Raw genomic sequence first — 19,344 nt, forward strand, 5'->3', positions numbered from 1 at the left:
AGAGCACAGAGAAACAAATAACTTCAGTTGCTAAATGTCAGCAATCATTTCTGGAAACAAGTATTAGTCTCTTCCCTCCTTAAATCTGTGACTGGACTGCCAGAGTGTTGCTTCATGAAAGGACACTTCAAGTCAACGAAGACAAAGAAATCCTTCCTTTTACTGTCCTAACAGAACCAAGGCATTCTGTTGTTGTTCAGTCACTAAGTCGTGTCCGACTCTTTGTGACCCCATGGACTGTGGGGGTCCATGGACTGTGACAGGCTTCCCTGTCCTTCACCATCTCCCAGAGTTTGCTCAAACTCCTGTCCATTGAGTCGGTGATGCCATCCAACCATCTCATCTTCTGTTGTCCCCTTCTCCTCCTGCCTTCAATTTTTCCCAGCATCAGGATCTTTTCCAATGAGTCAGGTTTTCACATCAGGTGGCCAAAATATCGGAGCTTCAACTTCAACATCAGTCCTTCCAATGACTATTCAGAGTTGATTTCCTTTAGGATGGACTGGTTGGATCTCCTTGCAGTCCAAGGGACTCTCAAGAGTCTTCGCCAGCACCACAGTTTGAAGGCATCAATTCTTCAGCACTCAAACCTTTTATATTGGCCAGCTCTCACATCTGTACATGACTACTAGAAAAACCATAGCTTTGACCATATGGACATTTGTAGGCAAAGTAATGTCTCTACATTATAATATACTGTCTAGGTTTGTCATGGCTTTTCTTCAAGGAGCAAGTGTCTTAATTTCATGTCAGAAGTCACCATTCACACTGATTTTGGAGCCCAAGAAAATAAAGTCTGTCACTGTTTCCATTGTCTTCCCATTTAAATTTTCCAGACTGATTTAAAAAACTGGTGTTCTATTGTCAACATCATAGAAAATTCACCATGTCTATTTGTTAATGCATATTATAAACACTTGCAATGACTTTTGTTGAAACACCCTGTAACAAGCTAAGGGCATTTTTTTCCCGCAAACCTTTAGAGATATTGAGAAGAGCCTGGGCTGCCTCTCTTCTGAACAAAGGAATGATTACTCCTATTATTCTTTGAAAAGAATATGTTAAGGTTATGAATGCATTGTAGCATGTGTATCTTAACTCGACTCTCTCTATGGGCATCTAGAGGGCTCTTAAAAATACAATAAAACTTGAACTAAAATTCCATGAAAACTCAGATAAGAGAAAATTACCTACCTTTGAATCCTCTTTGGAGAGTGTTTTAGAGAGTTTGTAAAAGGACATTGATGGATTCCTGCAGACAAAAGTTTAAAAAGTAATAATATCTGAGCTGGGTGAAAAAAAAAAAAGATGCTGAAGTGTTCCCACTGTATTCTGCTGATGCTTTAAGTTCTACACGGTAGTAATTGGAATGGGATTTCATTACAAGAAGTTTTACCCACTCACACCAACTGCATCCTTGTAAGAGTGATGAAGACTAAGTGCGGCTGTTCTGACCATTACCTTCATGGTCTCTAGGGAAACAGCCCAAGGAAGGTATCAAAGCTGTAAAAGGAGAGGAGGCAATCATAAGACATTGCCAACAAGCTCAACACTTCAAATACTTGGAGCTGTAAAATAAATAACAAACTCATACAATTTGGCTTAAATAATGATGAGCAAAAAAGTCTTCATTTCCTTTTCTACTTATTTATTTTATTTAAAGACATCCCATTTCCCTTGAAAAGTATTATTTATATTCCTATTTTCTTCATAGAATATAGTCTCCATAATATTGTCAAGAAGGGTGCATTTTAAGATGTAGGTAAAGCTAAAATTAGCCACAAACACAAATAATTCTTTTATCATAAGTTCTTTAAATATAATAATTATTTGCATCTCTTTCTTGGTTCTGTTTTAGCTTTCAAAAATGTGTGGCTAAATCATACAGTGTAATTTTGTGGCTAAGTCATATAGTGTCATGATATTTTATAGAAAACCTTTATATGTGATGCAAAACCTCCATTCCCAACCTCTACACCTGGAATGTACATTTTCCTTCTGGTCCAGAGCTGTCATATGCTCCAAAATTACTGAGGACACTGACTGCAGCCATGAAATTAAAAGACACTTACTCCTTGAAAGAAAAGCCATGACCAACCTAGACAATGTATTAAAAAGCAGAGATGTTACTCTGCCCACAGGTCCATCCACATAGTCAAAGCTATGGTTTTTCCAGTAGTCACATGTGGATGTGTGAGTTGGACCATAAAGAGGCTGAGTGCCAAAGAATCAATGCGTTCAAATTGTGGTGTTGGAGAAAACTCTTGAGAGTCTCCTCCAGATGTCCTTGGACAGCAAAGAGATCAAACCAGTCAATCGTAAAGGCAACCAACCCTGAATCCTCATTGGAAAGACTGATGCTGAAGCTGAAGCTCCAATACTTTGGCCACCTGATGTGGAAAACTGACTCCTTGGAAAAGACCCTGATGCTGGGAAAGATTGAAGACAGGAGGAGAAGGGGACAACAGAGGATGAGATGGTTGGATGGCATTACTGACACGATGGACATGAGTTTGAGCAAGCTCCAGGAGAAGTGAAGGACTGGGAAGCCTAGTGTGGTGTACTCCATGGGGTCACTAAGAGTCAGACACGACTGAGCAACTGAACAACAACGTGATGAGTAGTTACATCTGGTAGACATTTCTCTGACTTCCCAGTCCTCAGTCTAGCTTCATTTGCCTGAGTCAGTCTTCTGCTTTATAATCCCTGTTCAGTGAGGAGAGAGGGCACCCTCTAAACCTACTAACCTACTATTGAAGTCTAGATGTTGCCAGGGGAAGTGGAGCAGACCCTAGCCTACGTTCTCCAGATCCAGCATTTCCCAACATCTGCTGTGTTGCCCTCTGTATTTCTCAGAGTTGGCCAAGCCTGCGCAATTCCAGATCTAGTCACAGTTGACTAACCGCCCCTAGTTTATACGTCCTTACTTGACTTTCTGAATAAGGTAAGAAAACCAAGCTTAACAAACATTGTTCAGTCACTCAGTCTTGTCCAGCTCTTTGCAACCCCATGGACTGCAGCATGCCAGGTTTCCCTGTCCTTCACTATTGCATAGTAAGAGACACAAGACTATGGAGTGAAACAAGCTGGGGGCTGTTTTCAAAACTCTTCGCCACAAGTGGTTCTGAGTACCTATTACAAAACCAGTACAAATTGAGACATGATTCATTCGACTCCCATTTCCTGCTCATCCCCTATGAGATCCAGGCAGGTGAAGCTCAGATCTTTTGTGAGGGGAAGGGAAGGTGGAGAACCTCTTGCCTCCCAGAAGAGGAGAACTCTGCAGAGGGAAGAGAGACAGGGATGATGAGAACAAGACTTGCATCCTTGGAAGTCTCTGAAGCCAAATTTCATTCCTTTCGATATTTTACAGAACCTTCTTCCTCTCTAAACACTCATGTTCTCAGATCCTATCTCGGTCTTCTCCCTCCACTAACCCTCCGTGGTAACCCTTTTGGCTCAAACTTCCAGGGAAAACTCAGATATTGTGAGGGCAGAAATTTATACAGTTAAGAAAATGAATACAAAACTTCAGATACAAAATCAGATATGAAAGTGAATGTTTAAAAATAAGGGAAATTCCCAGTGTATCAGTGGCTAGGTTCTAACTGGTCTTAGGTGCTACCCATCAGATCCCTTCTGTAGCTGTCACCTCAAACAAGTGGCTGCTCCTCTCCTTACTCCCACTTCAGTTTTTATTTTCACGTGATAGTGCTTTGGAAAATTTCTTCTTTCACAAATAAGACCCTTGATTAGTTGAGAGATGTCACTGATGCTTATGAGTCTTTGTGCAATATTTTTGTTAAGCTTTTGTATATCCTGGTTGATAACTAAAAGGGGAAATGAACTCAGTTATGTATTGCATTAAAATGAAAAATAATGATTAAAAAACAAAAACCTTTTAGACAAATCTCATTTCTTTTTTCTAAGGGTTTTGTTTTATTTGTTTTATATGCATTTCTTAATCAAAACCATATGTAAAAAAATGAATTCTATTTTAATAACCCCAATACTGCTTTTTTAAATGCACAGAGATTTACAAGATAGACAAACCAGAGACAAGAAATTACCCTTAGTAGTTAAAATTCAGTAGCACTAATGAAGTAATGGGGAAAGGTTCATTTTCTGGTGCTATCTTTAGGTTTTTTTGGATTCCTGGTTGTTGGCTTTCTCACTAATTTGGCAATTTGCAATAGGTTTCCCAGTTATTAAAGCAAATTAGTGAGCTTTGGCTCTAATGTGAATATTAATATTTTTGTTGAAAACCATTCCATGTACCCTCTCCTAGTTTCTCAGGAAAAGTTTTTTTTTTTTTTTGAAACCTTAGAGAAAGGCTATATGAGATGCACGGATATGTTTATGAAAAAGCACTTGAAAACCAGTGCATTATTTTTCATCTTCTATAAATAAAGTGTCAGCGACTTTGGTAATATTGGATTTAAAAAACCCCAAACTCTAGCAGACATGCACATCGTGCAGGAATACTGGTCCTTGGCTAGAAAGGATTTTCTAGCCCAGTCTGAACAATAACCACTTGATCACATATCTCGCCTGCGTCTAAGCTTCTCAATGACAGAATATGTGCCTCTCACTTGTTGGCTCCGAGCCCTCTGCTCCGCGTCCCACGCAGTCAGCGGGGTTGTGCGCCTTCAGCTACACGACCTCTGGGGCACACTGGGGAAATGGTGCCCTCTGCCCATGACCCTTTTAAGACCCTTTCATGTCTTCTGAAGTTGTCCCCATGGCACTCCTTCGCTTTCATAATTCTCCCTGACAACCACTCCTCCTCAACGCCTGCCTTCACCATGGTGCTCTAATTTAAGTGCGGAGACTGCTTCTGTCCGCGCCCTTCATCCTAAGAGAAGGTACACTGCCGTTTTTCCTGTGAATACATCAAAACTCCCAACTTCCTTGTTTCTTAAGGATAGCCCTCTAAGCCTGGCATCTAGTTCACTGCTTCGCCTGACTCAGGCCTTGGAGAATTCCAAAGCTCCCTCTCCCTTTCTTTCCTAAACATGGCATTATTTAAATGTAACTCTTGTCATCAATCAAGTCGGAGGCAAGAATAGTTGCATGAGCTGGTATCCCAATGGAAGCTTAAGATCAATTTATCAGCTGAGACCTCAAAGCAAGACAGCAAGATGGAGTGGGGGGAGGGATAAGGAATCAGAGTTCCTTGTTTTTCTGAATTATATCACCTCCCACTGATGGTTCTAATGTTCCTGAAAGAATCTTGAACTTTTCATTTAAATCTGTGCTCTGACACATCTTAGGGACATCAGTTCCATTATTTATAAAATGTGGATAATACTACTACCTCACACAGCTATAGTACACGCTAAACAATAACATGTGTAACATACCTAGCTCAGAGCCTGGCCTAAATAATCAGTGACGTTACTATAATTGAAATCATTATTAAAATAGCATGTGTCTATCAGCACTGGGTTAGCCACATTGGAGGAAAAAAAGCAAATTGGGGTCCTAATTAGTACATGCACAAAAACTGGATTAATTAGACTAAACATTGAAAATTAGAAAATCAAAAATTTTTTAATTTAAATATATATATATATCTTTATGATTTATGTCAGGAAAGAATTTTAAGCTAATTCTCTCCCAATATTATTAAGCATGAAAAGTGATGTTTTGTTGTCATAAAAAATAAATTTTAAAGTTTCATTTTTTATTTTTATGAAAGCAAAATTTTATTTTCCTAAAAATACTGGCATGTGTCTGAACATCAACTCAGGTCCTTTCTGGGGCCCTGGGGTTAATCACCAGTGAAACAGTCACTGGCACAGTCTGAGATTGAAACTCTAGAGGAGTTCTGACCAGAAACAGCATGATCTATGAAGAAGCAAAGAGATAAGCCAACTCCGATTTCCTTCAGAAAAGGCAGGACTCAAAAAGCAAGGTAATCTTTTGATACGGAGTCCAAAAGTCCAGGCTCAGGGAATTCTAGGTCCAAGATGTCCAAGTTGAAATGCAAAGTTGGTCAGATCAAGAATAGGTGGGCAGCAGATGACAGCCATCCGGGACCTCAAACACAAATGTTCTTTCAGTCAGAGGTCACGTGGTTCTTGAGAAGGGGTGTGTGTGTGCGCGTGTGCGTGCACGCGCGCGCGTGTGTGTGTGTGTGTGTGTGTGTGTGTTAGTTGCTCAGTCGTAGCTGACTCTTTGCAACCCCATGGACTGTAGCTCTCCAGGCTCCTCTGTCCATGGGATTTTCCAGGCCAGAATACTGGAGTGGGTTGCCATTTCCTTCTCCAGGGGATCTTCCCATCCCAGGGATTGAACTCAGGTATCCCACAATGCAGGCAGAGTCTTTACCAGCTGAGGCACCAGGGAAGCCTTCTTGGGAAGGTGAAGTGGATGGAAAGGGTCTGAACCAGGACAGAGAGCCTAGGATGTAAGAGAGAGGAATGCTTTGGGCCCATCTGAGCTGTTTTGAAGATGCTACATAAATATTCAAGGAACACCACCTTTGGAAGACACCTGTGTTCAACGCTGGTCTATCTGAAAGACCACATTTTCCAAGCAGCAGTTATATTTCCTGAAAACCAGGCAGCTGCTACTTGAAGTCACATGCCCTGCTGTGCAGGGTCAGCCGGCAGATTCGACAGCGGTGTCTACCCGAACTCTGCAGTGACCTGGCCCTGCGGGGGCAGCGGGGCTCCGCAGAGCGCCCCTCTGGGTGGGGCCGGTGGCCCTCTCCAGCTGAAGGCAATCTGTCAGCAGCCTTTACTCGGCACCTGTCCCCCAGGCTGAAGGCTGGCCAGGCACCGATGCTCGGACACCCGGCGCTTCCCGGGAAGAAATGAGATATCTCCCTTACAAGAGTATGGATCGGCCGCTCCCCTCTCAAACTGAAAGGTCCTTCTCTCCACCCAGTCTCTTTTGATCACACTTCACAACTTCCCTGCAGCATCCTGGCGCATCCGTGAATCTGCAGTACTTCTGCATAACATGCCTTCTCTTTAGACTCCTCTTGCCTGTTCTTGCAACCCATTGAAACCTATCCCCTGAAGTTAACACACACTTTCAGTTGGTCAATGTGTGCCCACTTCATTTCCAGGGGAGGGTTTGAGAGCTGAGTATAAGGAAGGAAAAAAAAAAGAAAAGAAAAAGAGAGACGCGAAAGTGGGAGCCTCATGCAAAGGGGAAATCAGAACAGATTGCAGTGAAGCTAAACTGTCTATTCGTTTGAATCAAATGCTATAAATTTCTAAGCATAATGTTTGACAGTAAACTGTCATCAAAGCAACAGACTCATTATAAAAATGCTAAGGGTATATAAATCTCATTGACTGCTTATCATTAACTGTGCGGGGTGCTGATAGGAAAAGCCTGCTTATAATTTATGTTTCACTAATAAGGTCCATTTTAGAGTACAGCTGTCAAATCTATTACTCACCTTTCCCCAGTCTTATAGTTGTTCTGGACAGTGCTGAAATTAAATGTTAAAAGTGTGGTTTCAGGCAGTATCTTGTGCTCTAATCTTGTCTCAGCATTTAAAGCATGCCTCACCTCTAATCAAAGCTCTACAGCCAGACTGTTTTTCAGAAAGTAAATCAAAATAAGTGAGAGAAATTTAAAAAAAAAAAGATGAAACAGAGTATTGTTTGCCTTCTTTCAATATATAAATGGCAAAATGCAATTAAAATATTAGCAATTCCAGTTATTCCATTCTTCTAACATGTTACCAGCATTAATGATGTTCTGTTCTGTTTTGTTTTGGGTTGTAATGAAGAAGCCTGCCCATAGCTCCTATGACACAGTCAGGGAAAGACTCGGCTCTGCTACCCGCGTGAGCGCCCGCTCAGGTCCGGCTCTCTGCGACCCCATGGACTGTACCCTGCCAGGCTCCTCTGGTCATGGGGTTTCCTGGGCAAGAATACTGGAGGGGTTTGCTTGCCACTGCCTCCTCCAGAGGATCTTCCCAACCCAGGGATCAAACCTGTGCCTTCTGTGACTCCTGCATTGCAGGTGGATTCCTGACTACTGAGCCACCGGGAAGCCCAGGCTTTTCCACTCAGGTTGTCACATTTATGTTTAGGCAAAGATTTCAAGAACTCAGGGCAGTTTAGCCAAGCATTAGGCCATGTCTTCGTGATTTCAAAGGTCAAGTAAAAAAAAAACGTTGATTCTTCTCAGACGCTGTCTAAGTCAGAGAACATGTCCAAGGAAAATACTAATATAAACACCAAACAAAGAAGTACATGTTTTAACCTCCAGGGCACTTCAGAGCCCATGTTCTTAATATGCCAAACACTAAAAACAATCTCAGTAAACTGTGTGAAAGAAAATGTTTTCCTCTTTTTGGCATGTGATAAATGGAGTGATATGTTGTATCTGCTAGTACTGGTTCTTGTGCATTGGAGGCTTCAAGAATATCAAGGAATAGAAAGGAGAAGATTCCAGAGTGTGTCAAGCTGAAGTGTGGGGCAAGGATTAAAAGCTGAAGGCCACAGTAAGAGCCAGCTTTGTCAAAATATTAGAGCAATAAAGAGTAAGTTCGTTGACAAAGGGGACATGGGTGTACCTATGGCTGATTCTTGTTGACGTTTGACAGAAAACCACAGAATTCTATAAAGCAATTATCCTTCAATTAAAAAGATAAAGTGGCAGAAAAAAAAGATCACAAACCTCCTGGGTCAGAGTCATTTCTGAATTAAGGAATCCATGTGAGAAAGGGCTAAGATAAACCCGAGGGGACAAGAAGTTGCAGCCATCCTCAGGCAGGTTGGCTTTTTTTAAACTGTGAAATATTTCCTCTTTTGTGGCCATATCCTCTACGTATTTATTTGTATTGAAATGCAGTTGATTTACAGTGTTGTGTTAGCTTAAGGTGTAAAGTGATTCAGTTATACTTTAAAATACTGACAGTCCGACTACTCCATTCTTTGAACATGTTCAGCGTTAACGCTATTCCATTTTGTTTGCTTTTGGTCATGATGAAACTTGTTCATAAGCTCCTAGGACATGGAAGGTCAAAGACTAGACATGCATATATATTTTTTTCAGATTCTTTTCCATTATAGGTTTTTATAAGACATGGAATATACTTCCCTGTGCTATGCAGTAGGTCCTTATTGTTTATCTCTTTCGCATATAGCAGTGTGCACCTTTCTCTGTGTATTTTATAGCAGCATCACTTATGAATTACGAAGGACTGTGCATCCAAGTGAGTGAGATAACTGAGTTGCGACCTGTCTACACAGCAGTACCTCCGTCAGAGTCTGTACCCTTGAGACTTCTCAAGTTCCTAATAACTGATGCCATTGTTTGGAGAAAAAGCAAGATCTATGCTACACTGAATTCCCCTACAATGGGTCTGGGTTCCCAGTCCCCCAACTAGATCTCTCAGTCTAAAATCCACAGGTGCAGGAGAGGGTGGGATGAATTGAGACAGTACATTGAAACATACACATTATCATATTTCATATTAAAACTGGATAAGCAGAGGAAATTTATTGTATGACACAGGGAGCTCAAATCTTCTGCTCTATGATAGCCTAGAGGGGTGAGATCGTGTGGGAGGGGGAGAGAGTTTCAAAAGGGAGAGGATATGTGTACCTATGGCTGATGCACCGGTTTCCCTGGTGGCTTAGGTGGTAAAGAATCCACCTACAATGCGGGAGACCTGGGTTCGATCCCTGGATTGGGAAGATCCCCTGGAGGACGGCACGCAACCCATGCCAGTATTCTTGCCTGGAGAATCCCCATGAATGGAGGAGCCTGACGGGCTGCAGTCCTTAGGGTCGCAAAGAGTCGGACACGACTGAGTGACCAAGAACAGCACACGGCTGATTCGCGTTGATATATAAAGGGAAAAATCCACAGGCTAGGGCAGTGTCATTGCTGTGCTGTTACAGCCCCGTCACCACTCCCTTCTGAACTCTGCAGTAAGTCTCTAGAAACTTCCTTGGGTTCTTTAACCAGGAATCTGGGGCCTTCTACCATCTTATTTTCTCTAGCCTTCTGGGAGTCCTTTGCCTTCAAACGTGCCGGTTTCTCTCTTTCCAACCACCCAGTGCGCAGCTTCTCACTCTTGGGTCTGCACTCAACTCCTTCTCCACCCTGTCCTGCTTCTCTGCCTTCTCTTTTAGTGACAGAGAAAAAGCAACTATTCAATCTGAATAGATCCTGCCTCCGACATCAATAGATCTTTACCCTGGGAGGAAGTCGCTTAACCTCTCTGAGCCTAGTTAGTAAAAGGAGCATGGAAATCTGATCCAGGTCCCTGCTCCGTTAATGTTCAATAGTTCCCAGCTGCTGACTTGCTTGGGTCATATAAGTGCTCTTCCACTCCTATCTGATGTATTCTCAGGGGCACACTGGGCTTTGATAGTCGCTCATGGGAGGTGCGTGCATGCTAAGTCACTCAGTCAAGTCCAACTCTTTGTGACCTCAGGGACTATAGCCCACCAGGTTCCTCTGTCCATGGGATTCCCCAGGGAAGAATACTGAAGTGGGATGCCATGCCCTTCTCCAGGGGATCTTCCCAACCCAGGGATCAAACCTGCCTCTTTTACATCTCCTGCATTGGCAAGTGGGTTCTTTACTTCCAGCACCACCTGGAAAGCCCATGCATTTAGAAGAGGTGGCAGCTAGACGGATGGAGATACACAGCTGCTACCCTCCCCACTCCTGCCTGTTGGAACCTCTGCATTGATTTAGAAAAAGGCTCTTGTACAGAATATAAGCTAAGTTCCATTGCTTAGTATTCAAGGCCCTTTGCGATCAGCCTGACTCTGACTCCCACTGTCCTACCCAGCCCACAGCCTCCCCAAAACACAATCCTTCCATACACACACACACACACACACACACACACACACACACACACACACACTTTAATCCCCTGCAATACGGAACTAACCAAGCTCTCTTTTGCCTGCAGACTGGTCCACTTTTCCCCAAACACACCCTTGCGGTATTTTTATTTTGTTGTTTGTCAACTTTTCACCAGCCTTCAAGTCTCAACTCAAATTCTATCCTCATTAAGAAAACTCCCCTGATAGCCCCAGGCAAACTACGTTTCTCCAGCAGCCATGGTGTCTCCGCAGCTGAGACCCTCAACTAGGGCAGCTGTCTTGGTGTTTATCTGCAAGTCTAGCACCCCTCAGATGTTAAACTCCTTCAGATACTGTGTCTCTTGATCTCATCTCCAGGATGTACATAGTATCCACCACACTGTAGATGCTCAGTAAATGCTAGAAGAATACATGAATATTAACAAAGTCTTCTACAGACCCTCCCCAAAAACTTCAAACAGAAGCAGCAAGCGTTCAGTACTGTGGCTCTCTCAACAAGGCATTGTCTTCCCAGGTGTCTCAGACAGTAAGGAATCTGCCTGCAATGCAGGAGACGTGTGTTCCATCCCTGGGTCGGGAAGATCCCGTGGAGATGGAAATGGCAACTCACTCCAGTATTCTTGCCTGGTGAATTCCATGAACAGAGGAGGGCACAAGGAAATATGCTCAATATTTTGTAATAACCTATTAGGGAAAAGAATCAGAAAATGTATATTAATATATACATATATGTGTGTATATATGTATTATATACATATATATGAAACTGAATCACTTTGCTATGTACTTGAAACTAACACAACATTATAAATCAGCTATACATCAATTTTAAAAAATGTACCAGTGGTCTCATACACTCTTCAGGCACTGTCTATTGTGAGGGCTGAATAACAATTTGCTCAAATCGTCCTACACTAAATGCAACTTCATCTAGAAACTTATCAAAATTGACCACGCATGTGAGGTCCACATAACCTTGATAGAGTTGTAGAGGATCAAACTGTGCAACCATCTAATTCACATTCATTGCAGTAACTAACTCCACGAGTAGGGAATAGAGGTAAAAAGATGAAGATAGCAATTCAGAGGCCTTCAGAATTAATGAGCTTTAGACAGGGAAAAACACTGTTGCTTAGGGTCTGGCCACATTCTGAATTTTAGCCAAGTATTTTCACTAAGGTAAGAAAGTGCACACCATACATTCATCTCCATGGTTGGAAAAAGAATTCAATGCCTATATATCAGGGTGGAGGAAGGATGATATGATTTTGGTAATAGAAGTAAATACATAAATAAACATTACAACTGAATGCTTAGAGATGATCTAGTCTAGCCAACAATGCAGTCAGAATCACACTTAGATGTGACAAGCAGTGCAAATTGAATAAGACAATCTTCCTCCTAATTTAAGCTTGCCTCCATGTTATCATAAACTAGTAATAGTATGCAGTTCACCTACAAATGCTGAGATAACAATAAGGCCACAAAGTACTCCTGAATCTCCAGACATGCTAAGCAAAGAAAAGCAATTTTTATTTTTTGCTGATAAATGGTTTAATCAAACCTAACAGATGAGGCAATATATTTTGGGAACATTTTGTTGTTCAGATCATGGGGTCAGTAATTTTCTTTGGTGCAAACACATTACAGTGTAACCGAGTGTTTGCTGGGGGAGGAAGTAATGGGAAGGCATGACATAGATTTTCTGCAAAAGGTAGTATATTATGTTCTATCCAAAAAGTATTTTATATTCTTAGATTTCATAAGGGCTATAAGAGTAGAAAGGTATCAGAACTGAGAGTTTCCCTGTGATTTTGCAGAAAGAGAACAAAATAGAAATGCAACATCATGCTCCTCAAACAAACAAAAACACCAAAAAAAAAAAACCACAAAAACATTAAAGTAGCAAAAAGGTGGATGTTAAATTTCAGTACAGTTTTCAAAATTCAACTCATGCTGTCTGTGGTCTGAGGCCGACTTGGGCAAATGTCATGAAAAATAATGACCAGGTTGCTCTTGTGTAATTCACACAACTCAGCTCCGTACAAGAGATGGTCCCCGGCTGTATCACAGGAAGACATTGCTTGTAATGACCAGTCGGCCTTGCATCACAACCAGGTGTGTCCAAGAATTGCAGCCATGCACCATGCACTTGCAGATTTGCTTTGTGATTTCTGCACACGTCTTTTTTTATATGCTTGAGAGCAGACACTTCTGGAACTTACCAACTATAACCATTAGTGGAAAACTACCGCCGGTATTCACATCACATTGCTACCGGATAATGGAAGTCAGTCACATTTGCAGACCATTCCTGGATTGCAGATGATTCTCATACACTAGCCTACTGCGTGTCCAACAACACTGAGGTGTGTATAGGAGAGGCACTGGTCTGTTTTCCAGATGAAGACTCTGAAGCACAGAGAGGCTAAACAGCCAACTCAAGTCAGCCCTAAGGGGTGGTAGGTCTTCCAGCCACCCACCATGAATCCCTGGACCCCAGCGCCAGGACTCCACTCCTCACAGATGTCAGAAGAGGGGGCTCTGCAGATGCTCAGCCCTGTGTTTGCATTTCTGTTCCATCGGTTACCTCTCTGGGCTCCTGCAAAGATACTGCCAAGACCTCTACCTCATCAGGGCTCCCCAGGCAGTGCTAGAGGTTAGAACCCACCTGCCAATGTAGGAGACAAAAGAGATGCAAGTTTGATGGCTGGGTCAGGAAGATCCCCTGGAGGAGGGCAATGGCACCCCACTCCTATCGTTGCCTGGAGAATCCCATGGACAGAGGAGCCTGGCGGGCTACCATCCATGGGGTCGCACAGAGTCGGACACGACTGACATGACTTAGCAGGCTTGCATTGCCTTCTCATTTTACAGAAAGCTGGTGTCATCTCAGAGACCCTCCCCTCTCACTTCATCTTTTGTAATTTTTCCATACAGTTGCTATACTGCCAGAGGTTCTACAACTTAGGAGGGCAGGAGTCCTAGAAAGACAGCTTCCAAGGCATGAGAATTCTTGTCCCAGTAGGCCCAGTTGGCGCTGGGGCTGAGGGGGCTCCCCATGCATGCAGCACTTTTGGGGCTGAGGCCAGGAACAAGAGTTCTCTGAAGAACTGGGTCTTTAAGTATAAAAACTAGGACATAGGTATGTGCTAAGTCACATCAGTCATGTCCCAGTCTGTGAGACCCCATGGACTGTAGCCCGCCAGGCTCCTCTGTCCATGGGATTCTCCAGGCAAGGATACTGGAGTGGGTTGCCATGTCCTCCTCCAGGGGATCTTCCCAACCCAGGGATCAAACCCAGGACAGTCCCAGGCAAACCAGGGCAACTGGTCATCCTAGTTTGCAAAATTTTAATGAGCTATCAAAAACAAGGACTTAGTTCACCAAAGATGTTTGGAATGTTGTGTTGTTTATTTCCCATTCACCCATCAATGACAATGTACTAAAAATTCACAGGAATTGAAGCCAAATTATGAAAAACCTATTTTGGGCAAAAATTGGAACTGAACTGATCCTTCATGGGGTAGCACATGGAGCCATGGAAGAACGTTGGTCCATGAGGGCTTCTGGAAGAGACGATGATCATTGACCCTCTACAGACTTCTCTTAGAATGTGCTATGGATTTTCAGGTCACACCATCACCTTCTAATGAGGGAGATAGAGAAGGACTATGTCTTATTTATTACAAAACTTTGCATAATACACACAGTAAAATGGATGAAGGAGGCTAAGGAAACAGGACAACAGAATGTAATGTATTCTGGACAGGATCCTAGAACAGAAAAATGGATGTAGATTAAAAACTAAGGGACTTCTCTGGCCATGCAGTAGTTAAGACTCTGTGCTTCCGGGGATACCAGTTAGATCCCTGGTTAGGAAACCAAGATCTGATATGCTCCATGGTATGGCCAAAAAGAAAAAAAAAAAAACAACCTAAGGAAACCTGAATACAATGTGGACTTTAGTTAATAGCAATGTATTGATATTTGATTATTAGTTGTGACAAATGTACCATGTAAGAGTACAATGTTAATTATAGGGAAAATACTAGGTATGGAGTATATGGAAGCCCTGTACTATTTTCACATTTCTGTAAATCTAAGTCTACTCTGAAATTAAAAGTCTTTCTTAAAAGCAAAACTAAATAAAGAAACATTTTAAAAATAAAAAATATGTGAGAGCAAATAAATAAAAGATGGATTGATGGATGGGGGGGTGGATGAATGGATTAATGGTGAATGAAATGAGTGAAGGGAATAAATGAATACTGACCAACCTCAAATGAGTGAGGCAGAATGGTCATCAGTTTGTGGAAATTGCCAGCCAATAGCACTTTTATGTTGAAAAAGAACTTATTGAAAAGGTGCTGGATTAAATGGGCCACTGGTTCAATTTTGTTTTGTGGAATTTGACCCTTATCAGTTGATTCTTGTTGTTTAGTATTTATTGAGAGAGATTTGTTCTGTACTTAAGCTACTCCCAGGGAGGTTAGACACTTCTGGAAACTGCATTAACTCTTTCAATCCACTTGGGTGCTATTCAGTAAATTACTTCTCAGTAATTAAAGACGCTGCGACACAGAAACACAACGTGCTGTGAAATGGGAGTAATCTCTCCGCCCGCCCTCTCCAGCGGCCTCCCTCCGATGAGGGAAGAGATAGGGTGCAAATATTCGGGGATTACACAGTGACAGTCAATCCTGCTTTCATATAAGAACCTACAGTAGTCTCTTCCTAAAGCCCAAGAATTTTTCACATTAGAGAACAAAGATTAGCAGGATCAAGTGACTAAAGCACTTAACGGCTCTAATCCTCATTCCTGCACAAATTCACTCTGTGGTTTTGTACTTATCGCCTTCAAACTCTTTGCCTTCTTTACGCCTCTCTGTGCATCTGGAGGGTGATAAGAGCCGTTGTGGGCTCTGGACAACCAGCATCTCTCATCTCTTTCCCCCTAATATAAAAAAATAGAGCTAGGCTTGAATGACTGCCTGTCTTTGTTCGTACCCATTCACATGCCTGAAATCTATTCATTAAACAGAAACCATCTGCCCTTCCTATCCTCATCAGCTCGCCCCTTTAAAGCCAGTGATATTCACTCTCCATTTTCAAACATCTTGAGCTGCTCTTTTGCATCTTTAATTATCCAGGGCACCAGTCTTGTTTTGTATGACTTACAACATGCAGTTTTGCCCTTAGTTCATTTAAGCAAAATCCTCCCTCGTTTGAGCCAAGACATATTCAATATACAATTACCTAGTGGGTCAGGGCTCTGTCGTTTTGTCATTTTTACTGGCATTTTCTCCATTATTGCTAAGTACTGAGCAGTTGAAGCTGTCAAAGCCACATGGCTGGTCTGAAACTTAATTTTCCTAAATTGCACAATTCTTCAGGAACAGCTCCCCCCGCCCCCCACTGCCAAGTGCGGTTCCCTTGAAAAGGGGCAAACAGGGTTAAACTTCAAACTGAGTTATACAGAACTTACCAAAAGCAGTGGTAGAAGGAAGCAATTAAGCAGAAGTTGGGTTTGCAAGACTGCATGAGACTTTTAGAGACAATACAGAATATAAGAGGCTGTCAAAAAGGCTGCTCAAAAACCTTTGAGTAGCAAGAGATCTCAGAACACGACATGCTGGGGTCAAAAGAAGCAGAGAGACAAGGCAAAGATGCTTACTGAACACCCACCATTTAGAAACTGTGTGCTCAACATTTGATATGCATGGGTTCATTCATTCTAATAATAACCAAGTAAGGTAGATAGGTTTATTCCCACTTTAGAGATGAGGGGGAAAGAATTAGAAAAGTTAGTGGATTGACTCAGGATACACAGCTGGGAAGTGAGACAGTCTTCTGAATGGCTCTTCTGAATCCATGCACAGTGTTATTGTGTTAAACCCTCCCAGAGATGGTTTAAAAGTAGTTCCTTATTAACTGAAGACTGGTCATTTAGTATTATAGTCTCTCTGGCTATAAGCCCTGAGAAGCGACACATGGATGCACCCCGCCCAGAGCTTCCCAGCCTTACCCTATGACACTCAGCACTACGCACCTGCGTCCTACTTTGCCTCCAGGTGATTTGAGGGAAGTGGTGCCTACTCGTTTTCCTATTCAGGGTGACTGTGAGCTCCCCGCACTGACTTCTCATAAAGAAAAGCTCTTTGAAACCCCACAAGTCACCTGGTCCCCATCAGCGGGTGGGGCGATGAGGCTAAAGCAAGCTTAGCCTCTTGCTTTGCGTTAGTCTCAAAGACAAACTGCCTGTTCCCACTTTTAAGGAAGAGCAGAACAAGATTTCTGACCATTCCCTAATTCATAGTGTCTCAGTGAGCAAACACAAACCTCAGAGCACATCAAAACACAAGTGCTAATTATTTGGAGATAACCTGACAAGTTTTCCAAACCCATCCTCTCTCATCCTTACTATAAAGGACTGAGAGCTTTGAGAGTTAGTTTTAACAATGTTTCTTACTCAGACACCATTAGGTATTTCTGTTTTCATCTGCATGAGGATGAAAACTTAGATTATGGGTTCCCAGCCACTGGTGACCTACTTGATCATAGGACAAGCCCACAGATTGGACTATTTTGACCAAATACGCTTAATACTTTCACTTCCACTCAAATGGCATCTCCACCAGGGTTCACGTTGAGCACAGCTCAGCACACACAGATCTGGGCCATGGCAGGTGAACGAGAGTCTCTTGACAGCAGCGTGGTCCCACCACCCATCCCTTCCTTCTGTGCCCTACCCTTTCACAACCCAGCAGGTTTACCCGTGTAGGAACCTTGGGTCAGCTCCCACTGCCAAGCTGCACTGTGAATAATTAACTCTCCTCAAGGAGAGGTCTGACCTCGTCCCAACTGTGGGGAGGCAACCTCTAAACTCTTGGAATTTCCCGAGTGACGGGTGTCTTTGTTGGTGGTGATGGATCCCTTAGACACACGTAATAGTGCATGCTAACTAGGTGAGCTGTGATGGGCACCCAGTAGTTTATACTGAAATGATGTCAGGTGAGACCACAAATCAGGGGATAGGCTTAGACTGGGGGCTGCCAGCACCAAAGAGACTGACCCTGTGATTACAGTGGGAGTTTGGGGTCACATGGAATCAGCTGACCCTGGGGAAGAATGAAGTTCAGTCACATAGACAATCACTCAGTCCATCACGCCCATGTAATGAGTTTCAGTATAAACTCTGGACACCGGAGCTAACTGACCTTGCTGGGGGGAAAATTCTCTGCACATTGCCACACACTGATATCAAGAAAATGCTGTGTTGTTGAGGACCTTGGAGGTTCATATTCAGAACCCTACCAGTCTCAGATTTTACCCTAGGCATTTTTCCTTTGACTGGTTCTGATTTGTATCCCCCTACTCTAATAAAACTGCAACTGTGAGTATAGTTCTTTCTTGGTATCTCTGGGGGATTGGATAGAGGACCTTCCATAAATATCAAAATCTACGGATGCCCAAATCCCATAGTTGACCCTCCATATCCTTGTATTTCACATTTATGGATTCAACCAACTGCAGATCATAAACATAGTAGAAGACCTATGCTTGGTTAATTTATGCAGAACCCATAGATACAGAGGGCCAACCATATATTTATTGAAAAAATATCTGCATATAAGCAAATCTGTGCAGTTCATGGGTAAAATATACAGCACTTCCCTGAGTTCATGAGTTATCCTAGTGAAGGATCAAACTTCAGTAATTCTCTAAGGATCCCCAAATTTGTAGCCAGCTGGTCTGAAGTGAGGGTTGCCCAGGGGACTCCCAGACTCAAGGCATACCTGGAAGCAGACAGGACTGTGTTCTCATTTTGAGTCTGACTGACTCTGGATACAAAGCCACTTTCTGAAAGTAGTTGTTTCAATCTAGTTTCCCTTAGTTCTTCTCCTGGCTCTGAATCAAACCTCCTATCTTTCTCACTTTCTAATTCAGTCTCATTCTAACACTTCGTATAGTGTCCTGAGATGTGTCTTTCCCAGGCTCGCCCTAAAAGTCAAAGACGAAAACCTCTAATTTATGATCACTACTCCCTCTGTCAAAAGACATGACTCGAATAGAGATTAATGGCTTTATTCATTCCATGCACATCAAGACACATCCAAAGACCAGAGAGGCGCTGAGTGAGACCACGGAGACACTCTTCTCTTCTCCTCCTCACTTTGTAAATCTCCAATCCTGGTCTCACTCAGGTAGCTGTTTTCACCTTTAAATGATCTGAAACTCACACTTGGAATGTGGCTCAGGATCCCTGGCACAATCCCACCCCAACAACTGTCAGAACAGAGCTTGTTAGAGATGTCTGTGCCAGCCTTTCAGTCTGTAGGGCACTTGGGGTTTGGAGGCAGGGAAAGTAGCAAAAAGCAGAAAAGAGAGAGAAAAGGGAAGGAGACAAGGTTCAAAGGTAAGAGAAACAGTGTCCCCTTCTACCAAGCCTGGTTTAGTCTCAAACTCCTTACGTAGAGAGCCCAACACCTAGACATTTAGAAGTGAGGTAGTTCCCCCCAGT

The sequence above is a fragment of the Odocoileus virginianus genome, chromosome 8 (assembly GCF_023699985.2).
Source record: "Odocoileus virginianus isolate 20LAN1187 ecotype Illinois chromosome 8, Ovbor_1.2, whole genome shotgun sequence".
Taxonomy (NCBI): domain Eukaryota; kingdom Metazoa; phylum Chordata; class Mammalia; order Artiodactyla; family Cervidae; genus Odocoileus; species Odocoileus virginianus.